This window comes from Macrotis lagotis, chromosome X, assembly GCF_037893015.1.
Source record: "Macrotis lagotis isolate mMagLag1 chromosome X, bilby.v1.9.chrom.fasta, whole genome shotgun sequence".
Taxonomy (NCBI): Eukaryota; Metazoa; Chordata; class Mammalia; order Peramelemorphia; family Peramelidae; genus Macrotis; species Macrotis lagotis.
In genome coordinates this window covers 229234031-229251752 of record NC_133666.1, presented here as the reverse complement: position 1 = coordinate 229251752, position 17722 = coordinate 229234031, and the positions used below count along the sequence as shown (strand labels likewise).

The following is a 17722-nucleotide window of genomic DNA, read 5'->3' as shown; positions in this document are numbered from 1 at the left end:
TGAACCAGGAACTCCTGACTCCAAGGCCAGTGCTCTATCCACTGCACCATCTAGCTGTCCTCAGCTCTTAGTTTGTAGAGAACTCCAACTTAATTTTGCTATATATTATATGTATCATGTAGAAACTAGATGTTAGAAAAATATTGTAAACTCTATGTATTACTGGCCTTTAATTTCAGCTTTTTATTTGCATCTTTTTCTTGAAATATTATTTGAAATGTTTTAAATTATATGGAGCTTTCAGCAATATCTTTTTATTTTATTTTACTCAGAGTAGTGATATTTGGGAGAGATAATTCTTTTTTCTTCTTCCTTTATTTTTCCAATTACATGTAAAGTTAGTTTTCAACATTCCTTTTTTGTAAGATTTGAGTTCTACTTTTTCTCTCTTCCTCCCCTTCTCCTTCTCCTTCCCCTTGACAGCAAGTATGTACAAGTATGTTGAACAGGTTTCCATATTGGTAATGTTGTGTAGGGAAAAATCAGACCAAAAGGAAGGGGGTAAAAAATACCATGAGAGGGAGAAAAGTTGAAAATGCTATGCTTTGGTTTGCATTCAGATTCCATTATTCTTTCTTTGGATATGGATAGTATTTTTAAATACAAGTCTTTTATAATTGTGTTTGGTCATTGTATTGCTGAGAAGAATAAGTCTGTCAGAGTTCATCATCATACAGTGTTGCTGTTATTATATATACAGTGTTCTAATTCTGCTGTGAAGAGATATTTCTAATTTTTCTTTGACTTTATTTTTAACCTTTCAGACATAAGTCGTTCAAGATTACAATTAATAACCTTTCAGACATTTACTAGCTATATGACCTTGGGCAAGTCACTGAACCGTAATTGCCTTGCATCCAGAGCCAGCTCCAGTCATCTTAATTCCTATCTGGTCAAATGGCTCTGGAGGAGAAAGTGAGGCTGGTGACTTAGCACACCACCCCCTCACTCAAATCCAATTCATGTGCTTGCTATGGCATCACCTCCCTGATGACATGGTCTTCGAAATTGAAGGACATACATTGTTACAGCTTAAATGCATCTGGTGATTAGAGTAACAATATAGAAGAGTTTTGGAAAAGAGAATAAATTAATTTAACATAACTTAAATGGAGTACATTTCTTAGTTCCTCCATTCCACTTTTATAGAAGAAACTTAATAAAAACTGAAGGTTTCCAATCCCTTATACAGTTTTATAAACTCTCCTCATGTCAGCTTTTATATTTAAAAAATTTTGGTGGTGGTGTTATTGACTAAAGGAAAATTGATTTAGATAATAACTTGACCAAGATTATTTAATTCCAGCATTTTTTTATAAACATGCTTTTATTAATGTTTCCCAAGTTATACTGTATGGAAATCCTGATAACTTCATTGCTGGTATGTGATATTTAAGATTAATTTCATAAATTAATACTTTTTTGGACATCATACAAATTGTCAGTTTTACCATTTTTATGTAGCATTGGTGACATCATTGAACATTATCGGAAGGAACAGATTGTTGAAGGATATTACCTTAAGGATCCTGTCCCAATGCAGGTAAGGTTTCATACCCTGTAGGCCCAAACAATATTTGGAGGGGGGGATAGGGGTGTGTGTTTTAAAGGTCTTTTTACTGGTATACATATAAAATTCACAAAATTAGGTTTGTGAAGTTAACTAGAAAAAAATCAAAGTTGAACAAAGAGTATTATAGATTGCTTGAATAGTAACAGTTTTCTTCAAGGTAAGTGAACTGAAAAACCCTTTTTTGGTTTCTGAAATTTGAGCAGGCATAAATTTCTAGAGAGACTTGTGCATTTTATAGATTTTTGTCATCCTAGATAATTATTTTTTACCAGTTTACATAATTTATGTCAGCTAGCTTATCATTTTCCCTGCATTTTTTATTTAAAAGTTTCCTAAAGGGTTTCTGGTTTTGATGTGTGATTTCACTGCTGTGGGGAACTCCTTGGTATGAAGCTTTCTTATGATGCAGAACAGCAAGTGACTCTTAAGAGTACTAAAGATTTGCCTGTGGCATTGGGAAGTTAAATATCTCGATCATGATCATAGCTAGTATGTCAGTGGTGGAGCTTGAGGCCCTGTCTTGGTGATTCCAGGAGTAATTAATGATTAAAACTACGCTAAGATTTTTGGGACACCTTGAACTGAATTGAATTTGTGGACTCTATATTGAGTGTAAATGTCATCATGGCTGTCTTCTGATACTTTGAAACTATTCTTCACTTCTTATATCATCCCTTGACTTGTTTGAGGCAATGTGAACTAATTTAAATAATTGTAGCCTAGCAAAGTATAATTAGATAGGTAAATCTTTTATGTGTTTTTTGTGTGTATATGAATATATATACATTCTTTTAAATTTAATTTTTTCTTGATTAATGCATTTGCCAGATATTTCAAAAATTCTTTCTTGATTTTGTTAGGCATGTTCTACATTTGGCCAAGAAAATCTATCATTCTTTTTTAAAACTATTCCAGGAGTCAAAATCCATTCTTAGGCATTACCTTCTTAGCCAACCTTCAGATTTTCAAGTTAGTTTTTCACTTCTATCTCCCTTACCATCAAAAGGCAAAAGTGAAGAAAAAAACATGTTCCCTGATAGCAGGACAACTAGGACATGCAATGAATTGAGTGCCAGGCCTGGAATCAGAAAGATCTGAGTTCGGATTTGATACTCATTCACTTATTAGCTTGTGACTCTAGGCAAATCTTCTCAATTTTCAAATTACTTCTCAATTTTGTCATCTTTAAAATGAACTGGAGAAGGGAATGACAAATCATTCCAGATCTTTGCCAAGAAAATCCCAAATTAGAATCATGAGAAGTCGGACATGACTGGAAAATGACTGACCATCATAAACCATTAAGATTTCTTTCTTAAGAAATAGCTATTGGCGATATGCTCCCTCACATTTGGACTCAGGTGAATCATGATAGTGGGTAGCTGTCATCCATTTTGAAAAGTTTTTGTTAATGACTCCTTCAGGAATTCAGTAGCTCTTTCATTTTGCTAGGAGGTCAACATATAGTCATCTCATTGCCCCTATCACTCGCTACTACTACTCTTTGAATTTTCATTTGATTTTTACTAGATGATCTGATGACTTCTGTGACTCTGCTGTTTGTTTAGGACAGGCAACATTCTCTCTTGGAAGAGTTATGGATTTGACTTGAAGCTCAAAATGTTCCAAATTTCTGTTCCTTTCCTTTCTTCTCTGTGTAATAATATTTTTTCATCTTCCTGACAAAGAGTGCATCTCTCCTCTACCTCAGATCCCTTTTATTCCTATTGAAATCTTGCTTCCTTTAGGTTTACTTCATTCTTTTTCACACCCTATGAGTGTGAAAGAACATTCTTTGAATGCATTCATTTTGTCTTTCTGGAGGGAAATCAGCCTACACTTTTGAACACAGTTAACATTAACTTGGCAGAAATGCAACGAAATATTTGATGCTTGTCACTATCTAGATCTTCATCTTTTTTTTTTAATTACTTGTGGGAATTTTCACCTCAACCAATTCTCATCTCTTAATAACTTGATAGTTGTATTTCTTTTTCTTAGCCTCAGCAACTCTATTTACCTACCTAACTTATGACCTTATACTACCCTATCTTTCACTTATTTGACCTGCATAAGAACCCACTCTTGCAAAATTGCTGTGCTCCTAATTGATCTTCTGGTCTTTTTACTTTTCTTTATCTTTTCAGTACTCTTATTTGATAAATGTATTCATAGATTGTAACAGAGCATCAACAATACTGTACAATTGCTTGGCTCTGAAGGATAAGGGGGAAAAAAGCAAGAAATTCCTTCAAGGTTGCAAACCTTATGTGAATAGAAGGATGATAATGCCTCTAACAGAAATAGGGAAATTTGGAGTTTGTATGGGGAAAGATATTGAGCATGTGATACTCTTGGCATAAAGATGTTCAATAGACATTTGGCAATTAGCTACTAGAATTAGAAAGAAAAGTAAGTCTAATTTTATACAATTATGGGTCATTTAAGGTGATTGAAATCTTGGGGGACAGAGAAGCTTGATGGCCTAGGACAGAAGTTCACAAAATATTTATACTCTTACTAGGCAGGAGATGGAAAGATGACTGAGCAGGAACACTCAGAAAAACAGAAGGAAAAGAAGAGAACAGTGTTATACTAGGCAAAGGATGGGAGATTACACAGGGCCTCAGGGAAGTCAACAAAATCCAGAGCTATAGAATTAAGACTCAGGAAGACTTTTAACAGTTATCTTATGTTAATTAACTTGAATAGAGCAGCATTTTTAAAGGTGGTGGGGTTGGAAACCAGATTGCAAGGGATTGAGAAGTGATAGAAGAGAGACAATGGATATAGTGAATTTAGATGATTTTTTTCCAAGTTGTATGAGAAAAGAGTGATTATGGAGAGTGATATGGTCAAATAAAAGTTTTGTTTTAATAATGGAGGGGACCTGGGCATATATGTTGTGTTGTATGTGTAACAAGATACAAAGAAAGATTTCAGTTGTTCCCTGCCACCTAAAGGGTTATTGTGAAAAGAAAGATTGAATAAGATCTATTCCTTGAAAGGGGACTAAGAATGATCTAGAGGCTATTATTTGACACAAGGGGCTCCAAAAAAAAGGCACAGTAGATGGGTAAAGTGAATCTCAAGGGAGAGGTTGTTGCATTTTGGCTGCTAGGGGAGAGTCTGAAACTGGGACAAGGGGTATGCCTTCTTTTCCTCCTTTTCCACCCATTGTATTGGGAGAAATGAATGAAGGAGTTTCCATTCCTGGAACATCAATAGAATATCTTGTTATTAAAACCTGATTTTGGTGAATGAAAGAAAAAGATGGATTGGGGAGGAGAAGTAATTCTTAGAGTAGGAACTACTCTAAGGAAGAGTGGGGCTAAGATAGATGGATGTAGGGGAAAGATAGAGGAGTTATAGTTGATAGTGTCTTAAAAGGTGACTGAATCACAGATTGGGAAAATAAGAGGTGGGAAGTTACATTCTATAGAATGGAAATGCTATGCTGTTATGGCAGTTGGTACTGCCACCCTTCAGGGTCTTGTAGTAATAGTAGAAGTATATCAGTAGAAGTATATCATAGCTATTTTCTTTTTCTAAATAACAGAGAAAAAGGTGTTGAGGAAGATATCTAGTCTTTTATCTGAATTTGTAAATACATAGTGATTGGGTCCCCAAGCAACTAGCCAGACTCATTCTCTGAACCGTTTCTTTGCCTCATCTCAAAAATTGTAGGGGGTGACATTTCCCCAGAAGATAAACTGCAGTGGGTAACAATCATTTAGCTTTGATTTCTAGTTTAGTTAATTTCTGATTTTGGAGGAATACTTAGCTTTAAGAAGATTCATATTATGACCTTAATCTTGAATGAGTCCTAGTTTTACATAAAAGGCTTGTTATCTGGCCACTCAGGGCTGAACCACTGTTGACTTCTCTCTAATGGTTAGTAAGAAAGTTCTTTAAATAGTGCTTTCTTAAATAGTAGTGGGTTCCAGAGTGAAAAAAATTCCAAATCCCAGTTCCAGACAGAAATTATGGCTAGAATCTTATATTTCTTTGTATCAGATAGTAAGAATCTAGGGAATAATTAGGTACTAGGGCAGGAGCCACCCACCTGAAATTCCCCTAGGAACAGTAGGATGCTTCTCCATGGATGGACATAGTTCAAGATGGGACTTAAACACAGTGCTTATTAGAAAGGACTGGGGTCAATAATATGGAACAAATCTCTAAGGTGTCCTTTTTTGAATATGGTAAATGTCACAGCACCAGATGGTGAACTCATTTTAGCCTCATGGATTACATTAAGTATGCTTTTGGACTTAAAACAACCTATCTTATTTCCTTTATTCTCCTCTAAGCAAACCTAAGATCTTTTCTGATTGCAGACTCTTCTGTCTGAGCCTTCCGAATACTGCAAATTGCCTCATGTAACTATATTTGACTTACAGTATTCTCTACTTCATGTACAATCCTTAGTGATTTATGCATTCATTTTGATGACCTTTATAATAACAACAACAACAACAACAACAATAATAATAATAATAATAATAATAATAGTTTCCATAGGTTTACATATCATTTTTCTTAGAAGAACTTCCCAGAGTAGAGAGTACAAATATTCTCATTTTACATGTAATGAAAGTAGACAAAGAGAGATTATGTGACTTACCTAGAGTCATGCCCTTAATAATTATGAACTCAGATTCTGTGAACCCTAGTCCATTGGCCTCTCAGATCCTCAATTTAACTCCCATGACCTCCTTCTCCATCCATGAACAAGTATTTAGTAATCTCTAATTTATCTATCCTAGGGGTTACACATTTTATACTTAAAACTTTATTACCTAAAACTATTTAATGAAAACTATAAGATAATTTAGGGCTTATGTAATTCAATACTCATTTTTTAGTTTTTTAGTTTAGTTTTTTTTTTTTGCAAGGCAAATGGGGTTAAGTGGCTTGCCCAAGGCCACACAGCTAGGTAATTATTAAGTGTCTGAGACCGGATTTGAACCCAGGTACTCCTGACTCCAAGGCTGGTGCTTTATCCACTGCACCACCTAGCCGCCCCAATACTCATTTTATGAATTAGAAAACTTCAGAGTTGAAGTCTGACTTATCCTATAGCATGCCTCTGTCTAATCAGTTTCCTGTCTTTTAATTCAAATCTATTTCCTATTTTTTTACTACTGCTTTGACATTACCTTCCTTTTTTCATAATAATGAGTCATTTCAACAATGCATTCTCTTCCATTCTTGAATCTTTTTCTTTTCACTCTTCCTACTTAGTATCTTTTCCATTCCTTCTCCCAATCTTGTCAACTTTGCTGTAGTTTCAGTGACTGAGTTCACTACAAATATTGCTGTCTACCCTCAGTTGGCCTTTATGAATTCACAGCTTTAAAATAAGTTTTTGAACCCCATACATCACTTCTTGTTAGGGATTAGTTTAAATCTTCTCCTGTTTCATTCCCCTCTCTGAACAAGGACTTTGACGCTTTTCCTTTACTGAGTGGGTTTGAAACCTGCTATCATGATCTTATTCTGGTCATGTTGTATGCCCAGTGGTGGTTATCATCATGAGTAAAAGAATGATGAATGAATGAATGAATAAGACATTTTATTAATAACTACCTAATATGTGCAAAACTAAGTGCCAAGGATACAAATAGAAAAGTTGAGTCAGTTCTTGCTTTCCAGGAACTCATAACTGCAAGTCAGAAAAATTCCATATCTATTGGGATGCAGCAACAAAACATTTATTTAATGTTACTTTTCCCAGGGCTTTGGGGTTTAGGATCTTCAGCTGTCCTCAGGTTCTGCGGGAGAGGTAGTAGTCAAGATGGTGGTTTGACTTGTAGGGCACTTGCTGCCTCTTGTCTCTCCCTCATAGTGCCCAGCTGCTTCAACTTGACTGGCACACCCTCTTGTAGGTGATAGTTGGGTGGCTCCTCTTTAGGTGTTGTTTCCCTAGATAATGACTATAGGGATTGGACTGGGAGCAGGAATAGTGGTCCAAGGAGGACCACCATTACCAGGTTTCCTGTGCCTATTTGATTAGCAGTTAGTGATTAGAAGGGTAGATTCCCTCTCCATAGTGATTTCTCCTTTTAATGATAACTGTAGGGGTTAAACTGGAAGCAAGTCTGATGGTTTAGGGGGCACTGTTATTCTTAGGGCTTTTTGTGTTTGATGCCCTGGACTGTTCTTATCAGGGGTTAAAAGGAGATTTTGGATAAATTGATCATGGTGGTTTGACTTGTCTGGCTTATGTTTCCTCAGAGATTATATGAGAAGTTGTCTGATAATACTTTATGAAATAAAGGCTAATAAATACCAATTTATGCAGTTTTATTTTGGTAGATAGAAATGAAATTAATCTGATAGAGTGGAAGTTGTATTTGCCTCTTTTCTATTTGTCCTCTTGGTTTAATGCCCTCATTTCCTTAGAATAATATTCCCACATTCCAATAGATGGGTGGTTTCACTACTATTAATGCCTTTTCCAGTAATGAACCTGATCTTCTTGTTCCTGCCCACCTGTCCATGTAATTCCTATCTCTTCTGTAAATTCAACACAGGCAGTCTTTCCTCAGGATTCAAAGTTATAATGGAATTTAATAGTTATTCCTATTCCTAGTTCTTCCTACATGACCAACCTTTTCTTATCTGTCATTTATGCGTTTTTCTGATTACAACTTTTACATTGCTTTGCATGTATAATAAACTGTTCTGCCCCCCAAAATTATATATGTGAGTTTTATTATATCATGTTTTATTGTAAATTAAATCATTTTACTTGGTTACTCGTGATATTTAAGAACTCTCCCAATACTTTTTGCAAAGCAAGAATACTTTATATGTGAATATTCTCCTTATCTATTATGTAAATTGAGGATTTGACATGATTTTTTATTGTGGGCACACATATCCTTTCCTTAAATAATCATTACATAGATTTGCCTCAGATTTATCAAAGAGTTGTGATTGAGAAACATTTGTATGTATGTTCTTTTTTTCTTTTAAATCAGCATCAAGAACAAGTACTTAATGATTCAGTAGATGGCAAAGAAATCTACAATACAATTCGTCGCAAAACAAAGGATGCCTTTTATAAAAATATTGTTAAGAAAGGCTATCTTCTAAAAAAGAGTAAGTATGGTTTTTCATATGGTTAAAATATTTTATATTTTACTTATTTTAAAGTGAGTCATTTATATTAGACATAAAATGAAAGAGTTTTTAAAGCATGCTTATATGTAATATTAATTTTTCTCAGCTAGTCTCAGCTAGCTTTTTTAAACAAAAGCATAAGATTTGTAAACAAAACCCCTCTTAAGTATTTTAGGTTCATTTTTCCAACCTAGGGTTTGAAGAACAAATCTGTCTGACCTCCTAAGTCTCTTAGCACTTTAAGTATTATACAATACTCTCTCGTGCTAATACAAGTTATGTGTTTTGCAATATTTAAAGGGAGCATCCCCTTATATGGAATATTGACCATTATTATTATTATTCTTTGAAGTGCTTTTATACCTTGATTCATTGAAGTTTTACTCATTTAGGCATTATGATATGGAAAAGAGCTATTATGAAGTGGAGATCTTTTTTCTTTCTCTAAAACTAGAGAAAAGTTATTTTCAAGCTTATAAAGAACTTTAAAAACATAAGGCAATTTGCCATTGAATACTTTGAACAGAAGATATATTTAAGAAGTTTCTAGGCATTTTATTCATTTGGTAAGAATTCTTCATTTTGTGTATACAAGATTAAAATTAAGAGGGAAAATTATTAAGATTTTAGTTTTATGGAAGGTTTCAAAAATTTTGTTCAATACATAATTTCCATTTCCATTGGTTTGGCTTTTAACTTTTAATGTTTATTGGAGAAAAAATGAAAATAATTATTTGTTTTTGGCAGGCAAAGGAAAACGATGGAAAAATTTATATTTTATCTTAGAGGGAAATGATGCCCAGCTTATTTATTTTGAAAGTGAAAAACGAGCCACAAAACCAAAAGGATTAATAGATCTCAGTGTTTGTTCTGTTTATGTTGTTCATGATAGTTTGTTTGGCAGGTAAGATGAATTTTTTTTCTTGCCAGTTTTGGAATTTTCATCCCATTATTGCCACCAGACTTTTCCCTATCCATTCCTTTCTTTCCTTCCCCTCTCCCAAAGTCTATTAACAGCTCAATCTAATGACTTTTTGTGGGTGAGTGGTGTATTCTTGTTTTTTAAGATTGAGGACCCCTTCAGCCCTATTGTGAGCCCTCTACTCTTCTTATACTTAGTGTTATCTTAGTGGTAGCTGTTCTTTATACAGATTATTCTTATATCTGTAATTGTTTTATTGTTCACTCTCTACTCAGGGTTTGTCAGTCCTCTCTCTGGAAGTCCCTAGCAGTTTTTATCATGATTCTTTATACATTAATTTGGATCACTGTATTGATCAGAGTAACTCTTTTACAGTTGATCATGACAATATTGCTGTTATTGTGTATAGTGATCTTCTGGTTCTGCTCACTTTACATCAGTTCATATTCTTTTGCTCTTTATTACTTATAGTACAATAGTATTCTATCAAAATTATATACCATGATTTTCTCAGCCATTCCCCAATTGATAGATATTCCCTAAAATCCCAATTCGTTGCCACCCCAAGAAGTGCTGCTATAAATATTTTTATATAAATAAGTCCTTTTCCCTTTGTGCGTGTGTGTGTGTGTGTGTGTGTGTGTGTGTGTGTGTGTGTGTCTAAGGTATAGATTTAGCAGTGATATTATTGCTGGATCAAAAATAGTCTTTTGGGCATAGATTGATATTATTCTTTTGGAATGGTTGAACCACAACTTTACTTACAATTCATTAGTATACGCATTTTCATACTGTTTAATCTTTGTCATTTCTGTTTGGTGTAGAGTTATACCTTAAAGTTGTATTAACTTAATTTCTCTAACCAAAAGTGATTGGATTTTTTTTTTACTTTTTAGTTTTTTTATGATTGTTAAATGACATTGATTTCTCCTTTTAGTAGTTGCCTGTTAATATTCCTTGACTGTTTATAATTTGGGGGATAGCTTTTTGGGGGGGGGGATTTTTTTTAAAGTTTTTTTGTAAGGCAGTGGGGGGTTAAGTGGCTATTATTAAGTGTCTGAGACCAGATTTGAACTCAGGTACTTCTGACTCCAGGGCTGGGCCAGTGCTCTATCCACTGTGCCACCTAACTGCCCCTATAGGATAGCTTTTTTATAAATTTAACTGTTCCCTACATAATGAGAAATGAGGTCTTTATCTGAGTAATTTGCTGTAAAAATTTTTGAAATTGCTTAATAGTCTATGGTATCTTTCATCAGATTCTGGTTTCTTATCTCTTCTGCTAGCTGCTTTTGTTTTATGGGTTAATTCATCTCAGTCACATTCTTCGTTATGATTATTAACTTTGTATTTCCAACAATTTTTTTCTTTTGTTAATCCTTCTCCCTCTTTTTATGCTCAGAAGTCTGTTTTTCTTCTGATTTGATCCCTTAAATTGCTCTCCTTTTTTATAGACCAATTTCAATAATAATAATTGATGCAAAATTTTTAAATAAAATATTAACAAAGAGATTATGGTAATATAGGGATCACATGAGTACAATCATGTGAGTATCTCAGTAGATACAGAAAAACCCATGGACAAAATATATTACTCATTCCTATTTAAAAACACTAGTGGTCATAGGAATAAATGGAGCTTTACTTAAAATAATATGTTATATTTATCTAAATCTACCAGCATGCATTATCTGTAATGGGGATAAACTAGAAACCTTCCCAACCAGAATATTTTGAAGCAAGGGTGCTACTCATTATCACCATAATTATTCATTATTATTTTATGTTAGCTTTAGCAATAAGAAAAATAAATTGAAGGAATCTGAATGGACAGTGAGGAAATGAAATTTACTTTTTACTGATGATATGATGGTATATCTAGAGAATTCAAAATTGCTTCAAAAATGAATAATGGTAGTAAAATTGCAGGGTATAAAATAAAACCACATAAATCATCAACATTTCTATATATTACCAGCAAGGACCAACAGCATTAAATAAATAAATTCTATTTAAAATAACAGGAGTTAATATAAAATACTTCAGAATCTACCTGCCAAGACAATCCCAGGAACTACATAAATACAATTATAAAACACATCTCACAAAAAGTCTGATCTAAATAATTGGAAAAATATCCATTGGTCCTAGGTAGGCCAAGTCAATATAATACAAATGATACTTTTTCTTAAATTAATTTACTTGTTCAATGCCATACTAATCAAACTACCAAACATTAATGTATAGAGTTAGAAAACTATACATCTGGAAGAACAAAAAGTCAAAAATATGAAGAAAATTAATGAAAAAAGAGTGAAGGAAGGTGCCCTGTTTGTAACAGATCTCAGAGTATTATAAAGTAATCATCATCAAAACTATCTGGTACTTGCTGAGAAATAGATTGATAAATCAGTGGTATAGATTAGGTACACAATACATAGTAGTAAATGACCATAATTATCTAGTGTTTGTTAAATCCAAAGACCCACATTTTTGGTTCAAGAACTTATTTGCCAGAAACTACTGGAAAAACTGGAAAGCAGTGTAGGTATAGATCAACATCTTACATCATATACAAAAATAATGATAAAAATGGATACATGATTTAGAAATAAAGGGTGATACCATAAACAAATTAGGAAAACAATAATAGTTTACTCATCAGATCTATGGAGAGGGAAAAATTTATGACCAAAGAGATAGAGAGCATTATGGGATGTAAAATGGATATTATTGGTTATAAGAAAAGGTTTTTGCAATCAAGATTAGAAGAAAAGCAGAATGCTGGGGAAATTTTGTACAGCAAATATCTCTGATAAAGACTTCATTTCTCAAATATATAAAGTCAAATTTATAAGAATGCAAGTCATTCCTTAATTCATAAATGCGTCCAAGGATTTGAATAGGCAGTTTTCAGATGAAGAAATCAAAACATTCTCTAGTCATATGAAATAAAATGGTCTAAATCACTACTGATTAGAGAAATGCACATTAGATAACTGAGTTGTAACTCACTTTCAGATTGACTAATATGATAGGAAAAAATATATTGGGAGGATATGGGAAAATTGAGACACTAAATGTTGGAGGAATTGTGAACAGATCCAATCATTTTGTACAGCAATTTGAAACTATGCCCAAAGGGCTATAAAACTGTATATTTGATTTAGTAATTCCACTAATAGGTCAGTATCCCAGAGAGATAAGAAAAATAAAGGGAAAGGACCTATTTTCCTAAAAAAAAATTTTTATAGCAGCTCCTTTTTGTGGTAGAATGGAATTTAAGATTGAGGTATGCCCAAAAATTGAACAATACTTGAACAGACTATGGAAAATGAGCATGATGGAATACTGTATTATATGATGATCAACACTGAATGACTTAGCTGTTCTTAGTAATACAGTGATCTGTGATAGTTACCAAAGACTCAGTTTGAAAAATGCCACTTCTAGAGAAAGAACTGATAAAGCGTAAATGCATATCAAAGCTTGCTCTCTTTCACTGTCTTTTTTTCAGTTTTTTTTTGCCTGTTTTGTATCTTTTCACAATGTGACTCATGGACATGTGTTTTGCATGATTGTACATGTATAACCTCTATCAATTTGTTTACCATAACAAGGAGTATGGAAAAAATATGGAGCTCAAAACTTTAAAAGAAAAGAACGAGTGCTCACAATTATGTTTACATGTAATTGGGAAAAATATTATTTAATTAAAAAAACTGCTTTCCCTTTTATCATATCCCCTTTTCTCTCCCTATGGGGGTAAGTTAGATTTCTAACCTGAGTTTACATACATGTACATGTACCTATGTTCTTTGAACCAATTCTATTGAGAATGAGGCTCAAGTTTTTCCTGACACACCAAGCCCCATTTTCTCATCCAAAGTCAAAGCTCATCCTTGCTTGCCTCTCTTTTTGTGAGATGATTTTCTTTCTTCTTCCAATTTCTTTTTCTTTCTCTCACTGCATTCCTCTTACTCACCACCTTTTATTTTACTTTTTTTCTTGAGATTATTCTAACATAGCTGATCCTTAAACATTTCTGTTCTTTCTAACTGCCCTAAGAATGATAAAGTTCTAAGAAGTTACATGTATTTCTTCTCAAATAGGAATATAAGCAGTTTATGCTTATTGAGTCCTTTATGATTTCTCTTTCATGTTCATTTTTTATACTTTATTTGAATATTGTATTTCAATGTCATGTTTTCTATTCAGCTGTTTTTGTTTTTTTTATCAGAAATCCTTGAAAGTCCTCTATTTCATTAAATATCCACACCCCCCCCCATCAGAAGGATTTTTGTTGGTTATTCTAGCTTTGGGAATCTCTAGAGATGATTGGTGTAGTCTTTCAATTTCTATTTTGCCTTCTAGTTCTAGAATTTCAGGACAGGTTTCTTGAAAAAATGATATCTTGACTCTTTTTCTTTAAATCATGGCTTTCAGGTAGCACAATAATTCTTTTTTATATATTTTTTAATTTTTATTTTTTAAGCACAATAATTCTTAAATAATCTCAATACATATTCTAAATCATTTATTCCAGAGAGATTTTTTCCTTATGTTTTCATTTCTTTGACTTTGCTTTATTGTTTGTTGATGTCTTATGGAGTCATTAGCTTCCAATTAACCTAATTCTAATTTTTAAGGAATTATTTTCTCTTTTTCCATTTGTCCAAGTTCTTTTTCTTCATGGTTTTTTGTTGTTGTTGTTGTTGTTGTTGTTGTTGTTGTTGTTGTTGTTATTATTTTTGGCACTTCTTTTCCAGGATGTTGGGGCAGCTAGGTGGCACAGAGGATAGAGCACTGGAATTCAAATCTACCCTCAGACACTTGCCACTTACTTAGCTGTGTGACCTTGGATAAGTCACTTAAACCTGATTGGCTGGCACTCAGGGCCTTCTCCAGTTGTCCTGCTTCATATCTGACCACTTGACCCAGATAACTGGAGAAAGTGAGACTAGTGACTTAGCATAGCAACCCCCCACTCAAATCTGATTCATGTACTTATGCCATCACCTCCTTGATGTCATAGTCTTCTTCAAGAATGAAGGACAAACATCAACAAACTGTTAATTTCTTTTTTCCTAATTTTCTTGCATCGCCTATCATTTCTTTTCTTCATTTTTCTTTTTTCACTTATCTCTTTAATTTTTCTAGTAATTCTTTTTGAACTTGTGTCCAGTTGCCTTTTTTTTTTTTGGAGATTTTGGTTGTAATTGTTTTCACCTTGTTGTCTTTATGTCTTGACATAAAGCATAGCAACTTTTTATGGTCAAGTTCTTATTCTGTTTATTTTCTTTGTATTTGATATTGAAGTTATGCTCTACTCTGTTGGGTCTGTGAAATCTCTGCCCCAGGCTTCAGACTTTTTGGTGCTGCTCTTTTCAGAGCTAGTTCTAGGGGTCTATACTTTTGGTGGTGTGTGGTCACCACTCTCCTGGTCTGTATTTTTTACCTTGGAACTGGGACCAGGTACCCTGATTATTTGTGTCCAACCACAGGTGCTTCTCTCCATGCTAGAACTGTGACCCAAACTATATATGGATAATAAACATGCCAGTCAGTTCTATGTATACCCAGTGCCACTAAAGCATCCCCTATGATCTCTTTCTGACCAATTGTCCAACATCTTTATTGACTCTGGGCCAAAGGCTCCCAGAGTTGCAGCTATTTGTTGTCACAGCCACTTTCCAGGCCTAACTCCAATATCACAGACTTTGCTGCTTACCTCTAAGTTGTCTAAGATTTGAAAAACCTCATCCCAACCTTAATGGTAGATCTGCCATTCTATAATTCTTTTTTTAAGATACTAAAGTAGTTTGGATGGGAATGTTGAGAAAGTCCAACTGGGTTGCTGCTTCTATTCCACCATCTTGAAAGTGTTTACTTGTAAAAATTTGAACATTTTTGTTAGTAAGGTAGCAATATAGCTAATCATTATTGATTTTCAATAATTTTTTTTGTTTATATTTTTAAAGGCCAAACTGTTTTCAGATAGTAGTTCAGCACTTTAGTGAAGAGCATTACATCTTTTACTTTGCAGGAGAGACTCCTGAGCAAGCACAGGTGAGAAATTTTTTTCTTTCTAATATAAATTTGAATATTAGATTGTATCATATTTGCTTATTTTATGTGAATGCCTCAAATAATAGAAGGAATATTGAGATCACATTTTATTCCAAGGAAAAAACATAACTAACAGATTTGTGAGAACTTATCAGAAGAAATTCTTCACAATTTATACAAAGAAATCACTAGTAACAAAATATTTTTGAAATGAAAGCATATGATTTTGAAGAGCTCATTTATATTATATCTCTGCTATAAAAAGTTCCTTGACATTTTCAGCACAGTACACATAGAAGCAAACTAGTTGACTTCATTATAGAACATTATGTATTTTTTTTTCTTGATTTAAATCTACACATCTAAAATAGAATTCTAGTGATTAGGAAGAAAATTGCATGACTTAAGTATACACATTTACTTCCTTCTTACTTCCTTCTATCTCCTAGATTTATTATTTTAGCTCACAATGTTATTTAAGTAGCTGGGAGTATGTTTCTGACATTGTGTGTGTGTGTGTGTGTGTGTGTGTGTGTGTTGAAAAAATAATGTACAAGATTTAATGAAGAAATAATGTTGCCTAAAAGCTAAAATTCTCTAAAATACCACTTTTTTCCATAAAAGTGTAATTTGCAAGTAGTGTGATGAAGTATAATTCACGTATAGCTCTACTATTGACCACTTTGTGAATATTTGATGCTCTGTGAAAGAGGTAACCAGATATTAACAGAGAGAAGGTGGCTTTGTCTGAAACTGAAGATACTAATAATAAAATGACCATCACCTGGGCATAATAAGAATGATTCTCTAGCTATGCATCTTGTCTTAATCTGTATGTGACACTGATTCACAACAAAAAAACAAACAGAAAAAACTTTTTACAAAGCTTGATAGAATGTAACAAGCTTATGATTCTGAAAGGACCATTTGCTTTTCATATTCCAAGTTTTCTCTTGGGGCTTTTCAAAATTTCTCAATTAAAATACCTTGTTTATATAGCAGTTGTACAAAAATCAAACCTGTACAATATCTCTCTTGAGGTATATATCCCTATTTTACAGATGGGAAAAACTGGGGCACAGAAAACTTAGTTGACTTGTTCAGTGTCGCAAATATTAAAAAGTGGAGTTAGGAATAGAACCCAGCACCTCTGGATCCTCTGCTTTAATCACTTTACCATGTTCCCTCTTTCTATGTGAAGATATTCCTCACATCCTGAGGACAACTCTGTGTAAGTTTCGCATGTCACATAATTATGTGGATAACCAGTTCTGTAATTTTCTTCCATTGCATTTACATTCTTTCTTCCCTTGCTCCTTAGTAACTTCTCTGAAGTATGTGACTATTTTCAGGTTTGTGTTAGATAATTGATTTTTGGTTGCATTTCTTGCTTATGCTTTTAACTCTCTGCTCTAATGCAGTGGTTTTGCCTTGGACATTGATACAACTCAAGGAAACTCACTGAAATAGTTTCCAAACTCAAGACATAGCTACCTAAAACAGAAAACACAGACCTTTCAAGCAATCTGTAATCTAAATGGAAATATTTGTACTTCTTACTATTTTTTTTAAATGAGCACAAAGCTGTTATTTCCCTTCCCCAGAGCATCTTCTATTTGAAAGTTGTTGAAGTAAAACTATACTTTAAATTGAATGCTAGGAGAATTGCCTCAGTTTGTAGTGCATTAAGTTTATTTTAGCCTTTCAAATATTTCTTTAAAAGGTGGTTTAAAAAAAAAGGAGAAGGAAAACAGAAACCAAATTCTTGGGATCTTGCTCTTACTATAGTAATGTATTTATTAAATTCATTTCTACATAATGGTTTAATAATACAAATTAAGATGGTTATCATCAGATCACTACTCATTTAATCATTTTGTTTTAGAATTTGACATTATAAACACTTATAAACACTTGAACACACACGCATTCATATCTAGCTTTAGTTGTTTACCCAATATTTATCCAATATTTACTTAGTAGAAATAAGTAGTTCATTAAGGAGAAAAAATTTTATGAAATAGAAA

The 17722-nt window shown here is 33.3% G+C and overlaps 1 protein-coding gene across 2 annotated transcripts in view; it reads left to right on the top strand.

Moving 5' to 3' along the window:
• Nucleotides 1-17722, top strand: part of RASA1 (RAS p21 protein activator 1) — a 289596-nt gene that overhangs the window by 73074 nt on the left and 198800 nt on the right. The window contains exon 1 of one of the 2 annotated variants that reach the window (XM_074208477.1): nucleotides 1469-1543. The exons of the other annotated variant lie outside the window; for it this stretch is intronic. The gene's annotated coding sequence lies outside the window, so the exon portion shown is untranslated. Of the gene's footprint in view, nucleotides 1-1468; nucleotides 1544-17722 lie in introns of those variants that run through there. 2 annotated transcript variants of the gene reach the window in all.